The sequence below is a fragment of the Monodon monoceros genome, unplaced genomic scaffold (assembly GCF_005190385.1).
Source record: "Monodon monoceros isolate NGI ecotype Baffin Bay Population unplaced genomic scaffold, NGI_Narwhal_1 Super_Scaffold_21, whole genome shotgun sequence".
Lineage (NCBI taxonomy): Eukaryota > Metazoa > Chordata > Mammalia > Artiodactyla > Monodontidae > Monodon > Monodon monoceros.
The window spans coordinates 44,621,422-44,636,585 of NW_021703778.1; the positions used below are offsets into that span (position 1 = coordinate 44,621,422).

Genomic DNA, 15,164 nt, shown 5'->3' on the forward strand with positions numbered 1-15,164 from the left:
ACATTTTCCAGCTGTTTCTATGATTTCATTATCATAGCAGATGGGAAAAGAGAGTCCCACAAGACCTCAGGGACCTGTTAGATGCCCCATCAAAATTTCATGGAGTACTTAATTAAAATTTTCATAATTTTTAATCCAGATGAAGGAAAACATTCAGAGAGGTGTAAATAAATTGCTAAATCGGAACACAAATTGGGTGAAAAGGAATTTCAAAGTTTATTAAATAATTATCACCATCTCTCTCCACTCACCAATTCATCCTTGCTTATTATAAACCTTTAAGGAACCTTAAAATATTAGCCTTTTTGGCCACCAAAATATGGTATTCCTAGAAATTATATGTTTGTGTGTTCCTTTTATGCATGAAAATTAGAATGTTGTGCCTTATTAGTGACATGTGGGACTTGTCACTGTAAAATCTGGGCTAGGATATGAGCTTCCCTATGTATGATCTCTCTAACCTTGAACAAGTTTCTTCACTCCTTTGGGGTCATTTATAAATGGGCCCAATGGTTTTATCTCACCAGGCCGTTCCAGAGCATAAATAAATTAGCAGATGTTAACATAATTAATTTAATAGTATAAACATGTATTCTATCTGCAAAAATGCCTACAGGGGAGGGTGGATATGGATGCAGGTGTGGTTTCTGTTTGGAGTGGGAAAGTGTAAGACAGGACTGTTCAATTAAGGAAAAAAGCACACACACACATACACAGGTGTTGATGTCCCATCAAGCTGGATTAAAACCATGACTTTATTACATACTAGCAAGATTCTTAATCTATCTGAGACTCCAATGTATAAAATGAGCTTAATACCTACATTAAAAAGTTGTGGATATAAAATTGCACAATGGCCAGGAATAGACGCAGGTTGACATAGAGATGCAGGACTGGGCAGGGGGAGAATTTGACAATCCCCATCTTTCCCCCTTCAGTTCCTCCTCCAAACACAAGCTGCGGGAATGCAATGATGTACCAGGAAGAGAAAGCGTGGGACAGCCACCATGAAAAGCTTTGATTTCTTCCCCTTTCTATTGCTGCTTCTCTCTCCTTGGGACTTGTGCTAAGAGCCTGAACTGTACAATTTCATATCATTTAAGAAAGAAGAGATATTAGACAGTTCAAGGGGCAGCCACTTGGCAAACATGAGAGCCTGTTCCAAGACATCTTTATAAGCTCTGTCCCCATCGGGGTGCTCCGCAGAGCTGCCCTCCTGCAGAGCTAACGGAGGCTTCACGACCAGGCTGCTTGTGTCCCGTGGCAGCAATTAGAGAAGCTGCCTTCCAACGCAGGGCTTTATTTTATCCTGTGATTGCTAGGGAAAGCTACAAACAGCATCCAGCAGACAGTGATAGCATCACCTGCTATCATTGTCAATTTCTATTTCATTTGTTCGGCTGCCTTAAATGCTGGAAAAGCAGTTTTACTTAAAAGTCTGGGCTCTGCACTTCCAGATTTATCAGAATAAAGCAGAAATCAGGTGGGTTAGTTTTAAGGGCACAGGGAAAAACACAGTTTGGTGGCAAGAGGTTTTGAATTATAGTGGGCAAAGATAGCCAAGTTCAGCTTAAGACTTTAAACATCCAAATCCGTGCATTTAAAATGAATGCCCCCATAGACTCCATCTGCACTCTCATGCCTTTTGTTATCAACATAAAGCAAGCTGCTCAGCAGTAGTTCTCATAAATTCCAAGGATTAAACCACACAGATTGCATTTGGGATTCAATAGCACATTCTGAGAATGAACAGTGTTTTTGTCTGGATACTTTTCAATAGTAGCAGGAGCAGTTATTGGTTTTTGAGAATTTAATTTGGAAATGATAATAGTTATTTATTGAGTACTTTAATGTACTAGGTAGAAACCATTCAAGGACTGTATATACTATTTCATTTAATTCTCACAAAACCATATAAGATACATAATATTAAGGATGAAGACATCGAGACTCAAAGAGATAATTAACTTGCCAAAAATCCAATAACTAGTAAATAGTAGAGATACAGAACTTAAGAAAGAGGAAATATTAGAGATTCAAGGTGACAGCAGATCTTTCACACTCAGAAAACCACATCTTTTCCACCTGGCCTCAACTCTGATATATGCAAACTAAATATTGCCACATTTCTCCAAGTATAAGATGACATCAATTGTAAGATGCACCTTCATGTATCACAAAGGAAAATAAATCTGCCAATTAAACTGACAATTCCAAGACACATTCTGATTTCAGAAATGTAAAAATGTAGGGGAAAGAAGTACCTTTTAAGATTCATGAAAAATAGTCATTTAAAAGCTAGATGGACATATAAAGAACTAAGAAATAATATGATGGCCCACCTTGAGGTCAAGCAGATGGGATACAAGGCATATTCTGGTTATGTCCAAAGCCAAGGATAAAATTCAGGCGGAGAGTCACTGTCACTGTTTCAGCACTTCTGCCTGAAGGGGGCAGTGCAGGCCACTGGATATGGCCTTTGGCCGTCCTGGGGTACGGGTTTCAAAGGAGGACCAGGAACAGATGGGAAACTTGTTTTCACAGCATTAATTTTAATCAACCACTTCTGTGCTGGTTCAAACATCAGTATCATTTCTGTCCCATTTCCCTCTCTTTTCCTGTTTTCTGGTGTCTTCTTTCTCCCCATTAACTCTTTTTCTACCCATATTTTCAAAGTCCAAAACAGGTAGACTTGGAAGGGAAACAAAAGCATCCTTCTTTTCCTTCAAAAGTCAAATCAGAAGTTTGGACGTCAGCTAAAGAGAAGGAAGCGGTGCCTTGATCATTCTATTTTTCTAGGATGTTCTGGTGTCTTGATTATGTCTATCTGGAGAATATTCTAGATATAATCTCAAAATAGAGATTATTCTATCTGGAATACATTTCTCAGGTAGATCTTCCAGCCTCTTGATGTAGCTGGTGATCAAATCTATTTGTATAACTTTCTTCCTAGAATCTTCAGCTACCTCTCCAAGGCCCATAGAATGAAGTCTGAGCATGTAAACCTGATTCTAGACCACTTCCCTTACTTCCTTACCTACCACTTATGCCAGGCTCTGGCTACCTGAGTACACCTGTGAACACAGTGTCCATTCCCAAACCAGGAATCTCCTTGAAATGTTCTTACCCCTGTTCTCTGCCCATAGAACATGCTCATTCTTCAAAACTAAGTTCTGGTCCTTAAGCCTTTTCTCACTTAAACCTCATTGCCCTCCACATACAGTCCTTAGCAACTGTCTGTGCGTACGTTCATTGATAGCTGGTCGTTTCATTAGGTATCATGGTGGCAGTATTTCTCCCTGCCTTATTTATGTCTGTATCCCAAGCACCTAGCATAGGGCTGGGGTTATAGTGAATATTCAATTGATATTTATTGTATGAATAATTGAATGCCTCTTTTCTAAAATATATATCAGAACTGATATTCCCTGGGGAAGTTATTTTTAACTTTTGCACATTAAAATCACCTGGGAAACTTTTAAAACTCCTGATATTCAGATCATGAAATCGGAAGCTCTGAGGGTGGGGCCCAGGCACCAGTATCTTTTAAGGCTCCCCAGGTGATCCCAAGGTACAATCAACATTGAGAATCACTGTCATGGCAGTGGTTCCCAGATTTTGGTACTATGATCATCAGTCTCAACATTACTCTCATCTTCTTTGAAATGAAAAATCCTGGCACCAACACCAAACTATAGAATCAGAAAGGTGGAGAGGAGGGTGATAAATATCTGTGTTTTAACAATCCCTTCAGGTGATGCATACTAAAGTTTGAAAAGCACTGTCCTAGAAGTTTACTTGAAATAAATCTATACAGCTGAGTAAATGAATCCTTCCCTCTCTTTTTTCCGATTTTATTCTGGCCTCTATTTCTTCCATACAGCCATGCTTACAGACAAATGACAAACTCATTTTAGTTGATTTTTTTCTAACTTAATTTGGTCTTGTGATCCACATCACTTTATAGTAAAATAGCTTGAGAAGATATTTTATATGCTTTTTCAATTCTTAAAACAACCAGGGAAGTATTATTCTCCTGGCTGTTTTTCAACTTAAACAACCTAATCTTATACCTAAAGAAACTAGAGAAAGAAGAACAAACAAAACCCAACGTTAGCACAAGGAAAGAAATCATGAAGATCAGAGTAGAAATAAATGAAATAGAGACCTGAAAAACAATAGAAAATATCAATAAAACTAAAAGCTGGTTCCTTGAAAAGATAAAGAAAATTGATAAACCTCTAGCAGATGCATCAAGAAAAAAAAAAGGGAGAGGGCCCAAATCAATAAAATCAAAATTAAAAAGAAGTCCCCACCGATACCACAGAAATACAAAGGAGGATAAGAGACTACTATGAACAACTATATGCCAATAAAATGGACAACCTAGAAGAAACAGGTAAATTCTTAGAAAAGTATAATCTCCCAAAACTGAACTGGGAAGAAACAGAAAATGTGAACAGACCAATAACCAGTAGCGAAACTGAATCAGTAATTTTAAAAACTCCCAAAAAACAAAAGTCCAGGACCAAATGGCTTCACAGGTGAATTCTACCAAACATTTAGAGAAGAGTTAACACCTATCCTTCTGAAAATAGTCCAAAAAATTGCAGAGGAAGGAACATTTCTGAACTTATTCTATGAGATAAGCATCACTGGATAACAAAACCAGACAAAGATACCACAAAAAAAGAAATTACAGGCCAATATCACTGATGAATATAGATGCAAAAATCCTCAACAAAATACTAGCAAATTGAATGCAACAATACATTAAAAAGATCATACACCATGATCAAGTAGAATTTATCCCAGGGATGCAAGGATTTTTCAATATCCACAAATAAACCAATTCAATACACCACATCAACAAACTGAAGAATAAAAACTATATGAGCATCTCAATAGATGCATAAAAAGTTTTGATAAAGTTCAATATTAATTTATGATAAAAACTCTCCAGAAAGTGGGCACAGAAGGAACATACCTCAATGTAATAAAGGCCATATATGACAAACCCACAGATAACATCATAATCAACAGTGAAAAGCTGAAAGCATTTTCTCTAAGATCAGGAACAAGACAGGGATGTCCACTCTCACCACTTTTATTCAACAGTTTTGGAAATCCTAGCCACAGCAATCAGAGAAGAAAAACAAATAAAATAAACCCAAACTGGAAAGGAAGAAGTAAAACAGTCACTGTTTGCAGATGACATGATACTATACATAGAGAATCCTAAAGATGCCACCAGAAAACTACTAGAGCTCATCAGTGAATGCAGTAAAGTTGCAGGATACAAAATTAATACACAGAAATCTGTTGCATTTCTATACATTAACAACACTAGCAGAAAGAGAAATTAAGGAAACAATCCCATTTACCATTGCATCAACAAGAATAAAATGCCTAGGAATAAACCTACCTAAGGAGGCAAAAGACATGTACTTGGAAAACAATAAGACACTGATGAAAGAAATTGAAGACTACACAAACATGGAAAGATATACCATGTTCTTGGATTGGAAGAATCATTTGTCAAAATGACTATACTACCCAAGGCAATCTACAGATTAATGGAATGCTTATCAAAATACCAATGACACTTTTCAAAGGACTAGAACAAATAATTTAAAAATTTGTATAGAAACCCAAAAGACCCCAAATAGCCAAAACAACCTTGAGAAAGAAGAACAAAGCTGGAAGAATCACTCGCTCCCTGACTTCAGTGTATACTACAAAGCTACAGTAATCAACACATTATGGTATTGGCAAAAAAAAACAGACACATAGATCAATGGAACAGAATAGAGAGCCCAGAAATAAACCCACATATTTATGCTCAATTAATCTACGACAAAGGAAGCAAGAACATACAATGGGGAAAAGACAGTTTTCTCAATAACTGGTGCCAGGAAAACTGGACAATTACATGTAAAAGAATGAAACTAGAACATTCTTTAACACCATATGCAAAAATAAGCTAAAAATTGATTAAATACCTAAATGTAAGACTAGGTACTATAAAACTAGAGATAAACATAGGCAGAACACTCTTAGACATAAATCACAGCAATATCTCTCTGGATCCAAGTAAAGGAAATAAAAGCAAAACTAAACAAATGGGACCAAATTAAACTTAAAAGCTTTTGCACAGCAAAGGAAACAACTTACTGAATGGGAGAAAATCTTTGCAAATGATTTGATGGTTAAGGGGTTAATATCCAACATATATAAATGGCTCATACAACTCAACATCAAAAAAAACCCAAACAACCCGATAAAAAATGGGCAGAAGAATTGAATGGATGTTTTTCCAAAAAAGGAAATGCAGATGGACAACAGGCATGTGAAAAGATGTTCAATATCGCTACTCATCAGGGAAATGCAAATCAAAACCACAATGAGATATTACCTCACACCAGTCAGAATGGCTATCTTAAAATAAAACACAAATAACAAATGTTGGTAGGATGTGGAGAAAAGAGAATCCTCGTACACTGTTGGTGAGAATGTAAATTGGTACAGTCACTGTGGAAAACAGTATGGAGTTTTCTCAAAAACCTAAAAATAGAATACCATATGACCCAGGAATTCCACTCCTGGGTATATATCTGAAAGAAACAAAACCACTAATTCGGAAAGATACATACACCACAATGTTTATAGCAGCATTATTTATAATTGCCAGGGTAAGGAAGCAACCTAAGTGTCCATCAACTGATGAATGGATAAAGATGATGTGATATATATACATATATATATCACATATATGTATCACATATATATGTATGTACATATCACATATATATGTATATACATATACAATGGAATACTACTCAGCCATAAAAAGAATGAAATTTTACCATTTTTGGCAACATGCGTGGACTTGGAGGGCATTATACTAGGTATAATAAGTCAGGTAGAGAAAGACAAATACTGTATGATATCACTTATATGTAGAATCTAATAAATACAACTAGTGAATAAAACAAAAAAAAGCAGACTCACAGACATAGAGAACAAACTAGTGGTTACCAGTGGGGAGAGGGAAGGGGGAAGGGGCAATATAGGGGTAGGGGGAAAAAAGAAGGATTATTATGGGACTATATGAAATCATGTGTGTGAGACTTTTGAAAATTGTAAAGCACTATAGAACCTAAAGAATCTTTCATTCAATTAAAAATGAACAAATAGAATCAAAAAACAGAAAAAAGAGAAACAGACAAAAAGTAGTTTTATGTTATGTGTTTTTAAAACACAATTTAAACAATAAAAATAAATAAAGGAATGGGAGGCAACTGGCGGGGAGTTAAATTTTAGCTCTGCTTTTTTTTTTTTTTTTTAACATATAAGTTTTAATTGTCAAGATTATTCCAGGGCGAGAGTTTATTTCCAATCACTTCTCTCCAGCTTGTGTTCCTCCATGGCCCAGCCAAGAACATCATTCCAGTTTATTCTCGAGTCTGCTGTCTTCCAACCTCCCCGATGAGGCCAGCGAGAGGGGCGCGGCCCTGCTGGACCTGCAGCAGCAAATCATCGTCAAGTCCAACAAACCAGTCGATCTTGGTCGGTCAGCGCCGAACACACCCATCTTGCTTCGAGCCCCAAGGTGCAGACAGACGTGTGTTCTGAATGATGCACAGACCTCTTCACTCCAGTGTCAGCGTCCTCCAGCCTGCAGCCAAGGTAGACCTGAGGTCATAAGGCTACGCCGATGCAGTGGTGCTTCAGTCTGCAAGGCAGGACCCCTTTGTGCAGCTGGTAAAAGTCAACAAGCTGGATCAGGTCAGAGAATTTGGTGTTCCCGTCGTCAAGCCTGAAGAAGGTCTGCCTGTCATCCTCGCAAGGTAAGATCTGGACATTTTTAATTTTCTGATGATGACACAATGTGAGGACAAATGCCTTTGTGTTTTTTTGTTTGTTTGTTTTTGTGGTACGCGGGCCTCTCACTGCTGTGGCCTCTCCCGTTGCAGAGCACAGGCTCCGGACACGCAGGCTCAGCAGCCATGGCTCACGGGCCCAGCCACTCCGCAGCATGTGGGATCTTCCTGGACCGGGACACGAACCTGTGTCCCCTGTGTTGGCAAGCGGACTTTCAACCACTGCGCCACCAGGGAAGCCCAACAAATGCCTTTGGATTACTCTGGCTGTCACGGAGGAGAAAAAGCCCACCCACGAGCCCCTGCTGCTTAACGATCCGGCGTGACTCCTCCCTGGAGATCCTGCCGTGAAACCAGTGCTGCGTCCTGTGAATCACTGTACTTAGGCTGGAAGGGTGGAGGGGGCTTTGGGTCTCGAGGATATTCATCCGCTTGCTTCGCTTCCTCCAGGCGTGGCCTTCTTCCAGGGCTGCACTCCGAGCCTCAGCCGGATTCTCGATCACTCTTCCCGTTTGCCCAGAAAAATCCATGGCCACAAGGGAGTTATCAGAGACACTGTGCACTGGAGTTGAGAAGGGGGACAGCACGGCCTTCCTCTGATGAGGGATTCTGTAGTTCTGGTAAAGGAGCATTCCATACTTGAGGAGCCTGAAGGCCGTCATCCAGCACGTCCGCTCTGCTCGTCCTCGGCACAGAGCAACTGCAGCTCCTTGGCCTCGTTCCTGACTCTGTTTGGCTTTATGCAGAAGCCGTAGTCTGTGGGGGCACCGTACTGCTTCCTGCCGGCCATCAGGGAGAAGATGCGGCTGTCCTCCAAGTTGGCCAGCAGCTGCAAGTGTCTGGGCTCCTTTGAAGCTCCCTTTGTGGAGCAATAGAGGCCGGATCGCCGCAAACACACGTACAGCTTCTTCCACGACTTCCTTCCCAGCTCCTTCACGTGCAAAAACCCTTGAATCTCAGGACAACTACTGGAGTTTAAAAAATTCTGCAAAAGCTGGGTCTGACTGCCGTTTGACTGCTGGCACCAGGTAACCATCTGTTCTGAGAAGAAATTCGTGGTATTTTTTTAAAATTCGTATTTTGCATAATTCTTCCTGAATAAAACTTTACTTTCACTTGCCATGCTGCTCTCTACCTGGACCACAAGCTCATGGTCTTCCAAGCACCTTTCTGATCCCAGGTGCGGGTGGTGCTCCACCAGAGTCCAGCTGTTGTCGTCCACACAGTGACTTCTGTAAACCAGCAACTGGCACAGGTCCCTGGCTGTCGTGTCCGCCAGAATCTCCACCACTTTGCTCGTCCCCTCTTCGCTAAAGACTTTAACATCCTGCTTTGCAGCAGCCGGGCCAGGAGGTAAGGAGCCCGGCGTGAGCGCAGGGGTGGGGAGTGGGGGGGCTCCCGGGGCCGCAGAGCTCGGGGAAGGGGTCGGGGATGGCCGGCGGAGACGACGTCCTCAACTGCTGGTCCTCCTGCTGCAGACGCCTTGGTGATTCGCCAGCCGGTGAGGCGGCGCTGGGAAGCCGGGTCCTGCCAGATTTCCAGGACGGCGAGGAGATGTCTGCTCCACCTGGTCCTGGTAGTATGGATGGTGCAGAAAGGAATCTGGGCCGACCGCTAAAGCCATCGGTTCCTTCCTGCCGTCTTCAAATCGCGTAGACTGGGCCGCGGCACCTGTCGGGGATTTTCTGGGGCTCTGGGTGTCTGGTGGCCGCCTGGCTGGACCGAGAGGACCCAGGTGAGAAGCGGCGGCCGGTCACGGTCACGGGGCCGTCGTCCCCAGCAGCCACCTCCTCGGGCTCAGCATGGCGCCCAACTCCAAAGCTGCCGCAGCGCCGCTCCCGGCCGCCTCCGCCTGGCCGCCCGCGACCCTCGGCGCGGCGGGGCGGTGCCAGCGGGGCGAGGGCGGCGCGCAGGGCTGTCCCGGCCCCCGCGCACCGCCGCCCGGCGGCTGCGCGCAAACTTTGGGCTCCGCGCCGGGCTCCAAGGCCTCCGAGCGCCCAGCCCGCCGCGGCGCGCCGCTCGCGTCCTTCCCTGCCTCCTCCCGTAGCTCTGCTTTTGACAAATGACTTTACCATTTTTATGTTTCAGTTTTCTTACTTATTGAGGCAATTGACCTAAATAATCTTCAAGGTCCTTTCCAATTCTAAACTCCAGCTGCATAGCTATGGGGGCATGTCTTAGCCATTGACTCTGAATAAGACAAAGTTCTCTATAGAACAAAATTTTGACTTCCAAAAAATCCCTCTACTATGCCCAATAGTATCAGAGAGAGAATCAATTCACACTTGGTGCTTAGCGATCAGCTTCTCACAAAGTAATTCATGCTGGAATAACATGATGATAATTTGAAAAAGGGTAATGTTTATCTTAAGGTAAATGAGTACCTAATTATTAAATATTCATATTGTGTTCATTGTATTTTTGATCGTTAATCTTTATTGTCTGTGTGCAAGAAAAACTAGAGCAAAGGTCATTAAAAGAAAGATAATTGTTTTAGAAATTATCCTAATGTCAAATGAAGATGGTCTGAAAGAAGGAAGTGATAGAGAGATGAAAAGGAAGGAATAGAGATGAGAAATGTTGAAGGTGAAGCTTGGTGGGCATTAGGAATGTACCAAAGGTGCTTCTGAGACTTCAGTACAAATGGATTAGGGTAACAATGATACAATCAATATTTGTAGAAAGGATGGTAACTATGTTGAAATACACAAGAGAGAGGTTGGGTCCAGAGCTAAAGAGACATCTTGATGAGACAGAATGGTTTCGGATGGAGTTTTGAGACAGAGGAACAGCCAGTCTTGGGCTGAGCCTTGGAGCAGGGCTGCAGTTAGCCAAAGACATCACATTTGGAACAGGTGCTTTAGATGATATACAATTTAATAAACAAGGGAGTTTGTGAATAAGGAAGAAGAAGCCCTGAGATGGGTGTAAACAGGAAGGATGAGGAAGTGATGAAGACAGAGGAATGAGGTCAAAGACACAGAGGGTGGGCCAAAAGACTGCCCTATACCAAAGGGCAGAGGAAAGCACCAACAGGAGGTGTTGGTTAGCATCAACACTTGCTAACGTGTATGGGAGGGAGGACACTCAAAGTGAGAAAATTCCAGAAAAGGTAGAAAAGAAAGATTTCTAGGCCCGGATGGGAGAATTAGCCAATTATTCCTACTTGGTATAATAGGAGGGAAAGATGAGAGAATGAATGTTAAAAGAGAGTTTATTAGTCAAATATATTGCTAGAAACCATAGCAGAAGAATTTAGCTAACTCATGCAAACAGCAATGTATTTGGAAGGATTTGGAGCAACTATCAAAATTCATAGGAAGACCAGATAGCCAGGCTCAGAAAAGGGCTAAACCAAGTAACACTGAGTTCAAAAAATACATGCAGGGGGCTTCCCTGGTGGCGCAGTGGTTGAGAGTCCGCCTGCCGATGCAGGGGACATGGGTTTGTGCCCCGGTCCGGGAAGCTCCCACATGCCGCGGAGCAGCTAGGCCCGTGAGCCACGGCCGCTGAGCCTGTGCGTCCGGAGCCTGTGCTCCACAGCGGGAGAGGCCACAACAGTGAGAGGCCCGCATACCGTAAAAAAAAAAAAAAAAAAAAAAAATACATGCAAGTTCAAACCATAGGATGAAGTTAGGTTAGACCACTGCTACTGGCACGGCTGCCACTTGGACATGCAAACTGACAGTACAAGTGTTATCCTTCCACAGGTACTGTCAACTCAAAACTCTGAAACCCGCAACTGTGCTGCCAAGATTCAAAAGCCTGGTGGCATGTATCTTATTGGCTAAAGCTCGATCACCTGCCCACTCCCTCACTGCCATGACTTTCAAATGTACTTGACCCTTCTGCTTTGGCAGGCAGAGCTGAGACATACTTGGTGTCCTACCAGGACACCCAGTGTGAAATTCCCTCAAAATGTAAGGTTCTTACAATCATGAGTAGCCAAAACAAGAGAAACATATCCACCACATCCCGCCTTACCATTTCCCAGACCTGCACTTCAAAAACAAAAGCAAAACAAAATGCACAAAGGCAAAAGGCTTCTGCCTAACTTAAAAACAACTCACCCTTTTACAACGAAAAATATTCTACTCCCCAGACCATGGCAGTAAAACCTCTCCTTTTTAATCAAGCTCCCAAGACCTGTGGCTAACATCTATTCCTGTTTTCGTTTTTTGGTTTTGTAGCAATTTTATTCTGATACATTGAAAAACCACAAAATAATTACTGTGAGTGAAAAAATGTTGCCTGCCACATCAGTAAACAAAAGATGTTGCAGTCATCAAGCCATCACATTACAGTGGCCTGACGGTGCACCCTGAAGGAACTCAGGATAGAAACAGGATGCCTGCCATCAAGCCATCAGCCACTGTAGCCACTCCTTAATGGTGCACCCTGAAGAGACTCAGGATGGGAAAAACACAGGATACTGGCCCCATATAGCTGAGGTGCATATCAGAGGAATGATTTCAATGAGCCCAGACTATTGTATCTTCCCATGCACAGAAAAGTGCTAAATTCATTGACTTGAGATGTCTGGTTTTCTTTAATTAACAGTAACCTTTTGGTGATCTGACTACTTGGTTTTTGTTGCAAAAAGTCCTATATATCCTGGCTCCTCCCTTACCTCTTCAGACTGACACAGACTTAAGTCCTCACTTTTGTCCACCAAATAGAACATAATTCTCAATTCTTAGGTTGTGCGGTTTTTTTTCAGTTGACATTACAAATGCATATGCAATGTTGGTGGAAACAGAAAAATAAGGAAGTTAGTTAAAACATTTATGTGGAACAATGAGGAAGAAAATTCTGGGTAATGGCTCTAGTCATTTTCTTTGCAACAGGCCTGGACTGTAGGTAATATTGATGGCTTACCACACCACAGCCCACTACTCCACGTCTTCTTTGCTTTCTGCCACACTTAGGTAACTGCGGGGTGCTTAATCATTGGGGCGACCCAAAATGTCATACATGAGTATTTTAGCGCCTGGTGGTCCTGCATGTGTAGAGTTACAACAGTCTTTCAACTGTCTCTCACTAACTTTCTTGTTCTTTTTTAAAAAATGCTTCAGTTATATTTTGGCTAGAAACAGAGATGATATTACTTGATAGTAAATCAACCCTACTGTATAACTATAAAGTGATACCCTTTACCACATGGTAAGATTTTAATTATCAGCCAGCCTATTCCTGATTTCTTCATGGAGGCTTATGTAATATAAAATAATAAAAAGATGGCTGTATTCCCACCAGGTAATTTAAATCCCCACTCAAATCCTACACAAGGGACCCCTACTGTTTATTATCAAAATAAATATTTTTAACAAAATAATGTTTAATAACAAATCAAAATAACTCCAGAGCCTTAAGCCAAACTTTGGCTTTACCTATGTAAATAATGAATAATAGATGCCTCTCTCTGATTAAACCATTTTCTATTCAAAGTAGAACAAGAAATATTTCACACTCGAATTCTTATGCCATAGGCAATGGTTATGGACTAAATTGTGCCCCTCATTCTTATGTTGAAGTCCTAACCCCCAATACCTCAGAATGTGAATGTATTTGGAGATAAGGCCTTTTAAAGAGTGAGTAAGCTAAAATGAAGCAGTTAGGGTGGGCCTAATACAATATGACTGATGTCCTTATAAGAAGAGGAAATTTGAACACACAAAGAAACACCAAGGACTTGCCGGCACAGTGAGAAGACAGCTACCTGCAAGCCAAGGAGAGGAGCCTTAGAAAAAGTCAAACCTGTTGATAGCTTGGCCTTGGACTTCCAGCCTCCAGAACTATGAAAAAATAAATTTCTATTGTTTAATCCACCCACTCGGTGGTACTTTGTTATGATAGCCCTAGAAAACTCATACAGCAACCGATTTAAAGAAACCAACAAAATCATCAGTAAAGAAAAAAATCTGTGAATTACCATCTGCATTCATTGGTGTTTTAAATATTTTTCACATATCATAATTGTATAAATTTTATAATTCTTAGTAAGAAAGCATACTTGAAAAGCCCAATGGCAAATCAGTTTTAAAATGTTCCTGCAGCTTTGGGGCAGGCTGTAAGGGTCATCTTCAAAGTCTCCCAACTTACTTGATTAGAAGGCCAAATATTTGCTGTTTGTATTATTCTGAACTTAATTTAAGTGATCTGGGTTGTTTTTCTTTCAGCAATAGCTTTATTTGATTAAGGGCATTAGGCTTGACTTCCAAATTTAACTGGCCATTTACTGAACATATTGATAAGTGTCTTAGGTCAACCACCCCAAAATATGACTCTAAGTCAGCATAGTACAGGAGATTTATGAAGTAATCCCAACGGAAAACTTGTGGAAAAGTGATGAAAGAAGGAAAAGGAAGGGGAGGAAGCCAAATAAGGACATAGTTTCAGGCAAAGTGTTACAGAGAATCAGTTCAGTTTATCCCAAAGATCTCTGGGGTGCAATTTGCACCTCAGCCCTGGCTTGACCCAAGGCAAGGGCCATAGAGCTTTCCAACTCCCAAAATCATCAGTCATTGGCTTAGAGGCAAGGAAATTCCCAGAACCTACCAAGGACAGTCTGTTGAAAAAAGAGGTACAGGTGCTGGTTATTGAGAGCAAAATCTCCTTAAAGCCCTGACTCCAAACCGTAGAATTAAAGGAACCAAGGAGATCTGGTGGGAATACCAATATTATACATTATGGTAATCATTGGATTATTTTGTTATTTCAATTTCTCTGTAAGGTTCTGGGCCATATCCTGGAAGGTCTTCATAACTTCTGGAGCTGGCATAGCTTTAAGAACTTCAGCATCACTATTTTTATTAAGCCTAGACACTCCTATCATTTCTACCATGCCCCCTTCTACTCCAGGAATTCCTTCAGAAAAATTATCAGGCATTCCCCCAAGAAAGCCACCTGGAATGAGTTAACTGAGCTGCAATTATAAATGAGATCATTTTCTTAATTTCTCTTTCTGATAGTTGGCTGTTATTGTATAGAAATGCAACAGATTTTTGCATATTGATTTTGTATCCTCCACATTTACTGAATTTGTTTATTAGTTCTAATAGTCTTTTGGTAGAGTCTTTAGAGTTTTCTATTTGTGATGTCATCTGCAAATAATGGCAGTTTTACTTCTGCCTTTCTGATTTGGATGCCTCTTATTTCTTTTTCTTGCCTAATTGCTCTGGCTAGGACTTCTAATACTGTGTTCGATACTATGTCAAATAAAGGTGGTGAAAGGGGGCATCCTTGTCTTGTTTCTATCTTAGAGGAAAAGATTTCAGTTTT

At 41.1% G+C, this 15,164-nt stretch overlaps 1 pseudogene; it reads right to left on the reverse strand.

Moving 5' to 3' along the window:
• Window positions 1–7,701: 7,701 nt before the first annotated feature.
• On the reverse strand, window positions 7,702–9,958 carry LOC114903818 (annotated as a pseudogene).
• Between the last annotated feature and the right edge of the window lie 5,206 nt (window positions 9,959–15,164).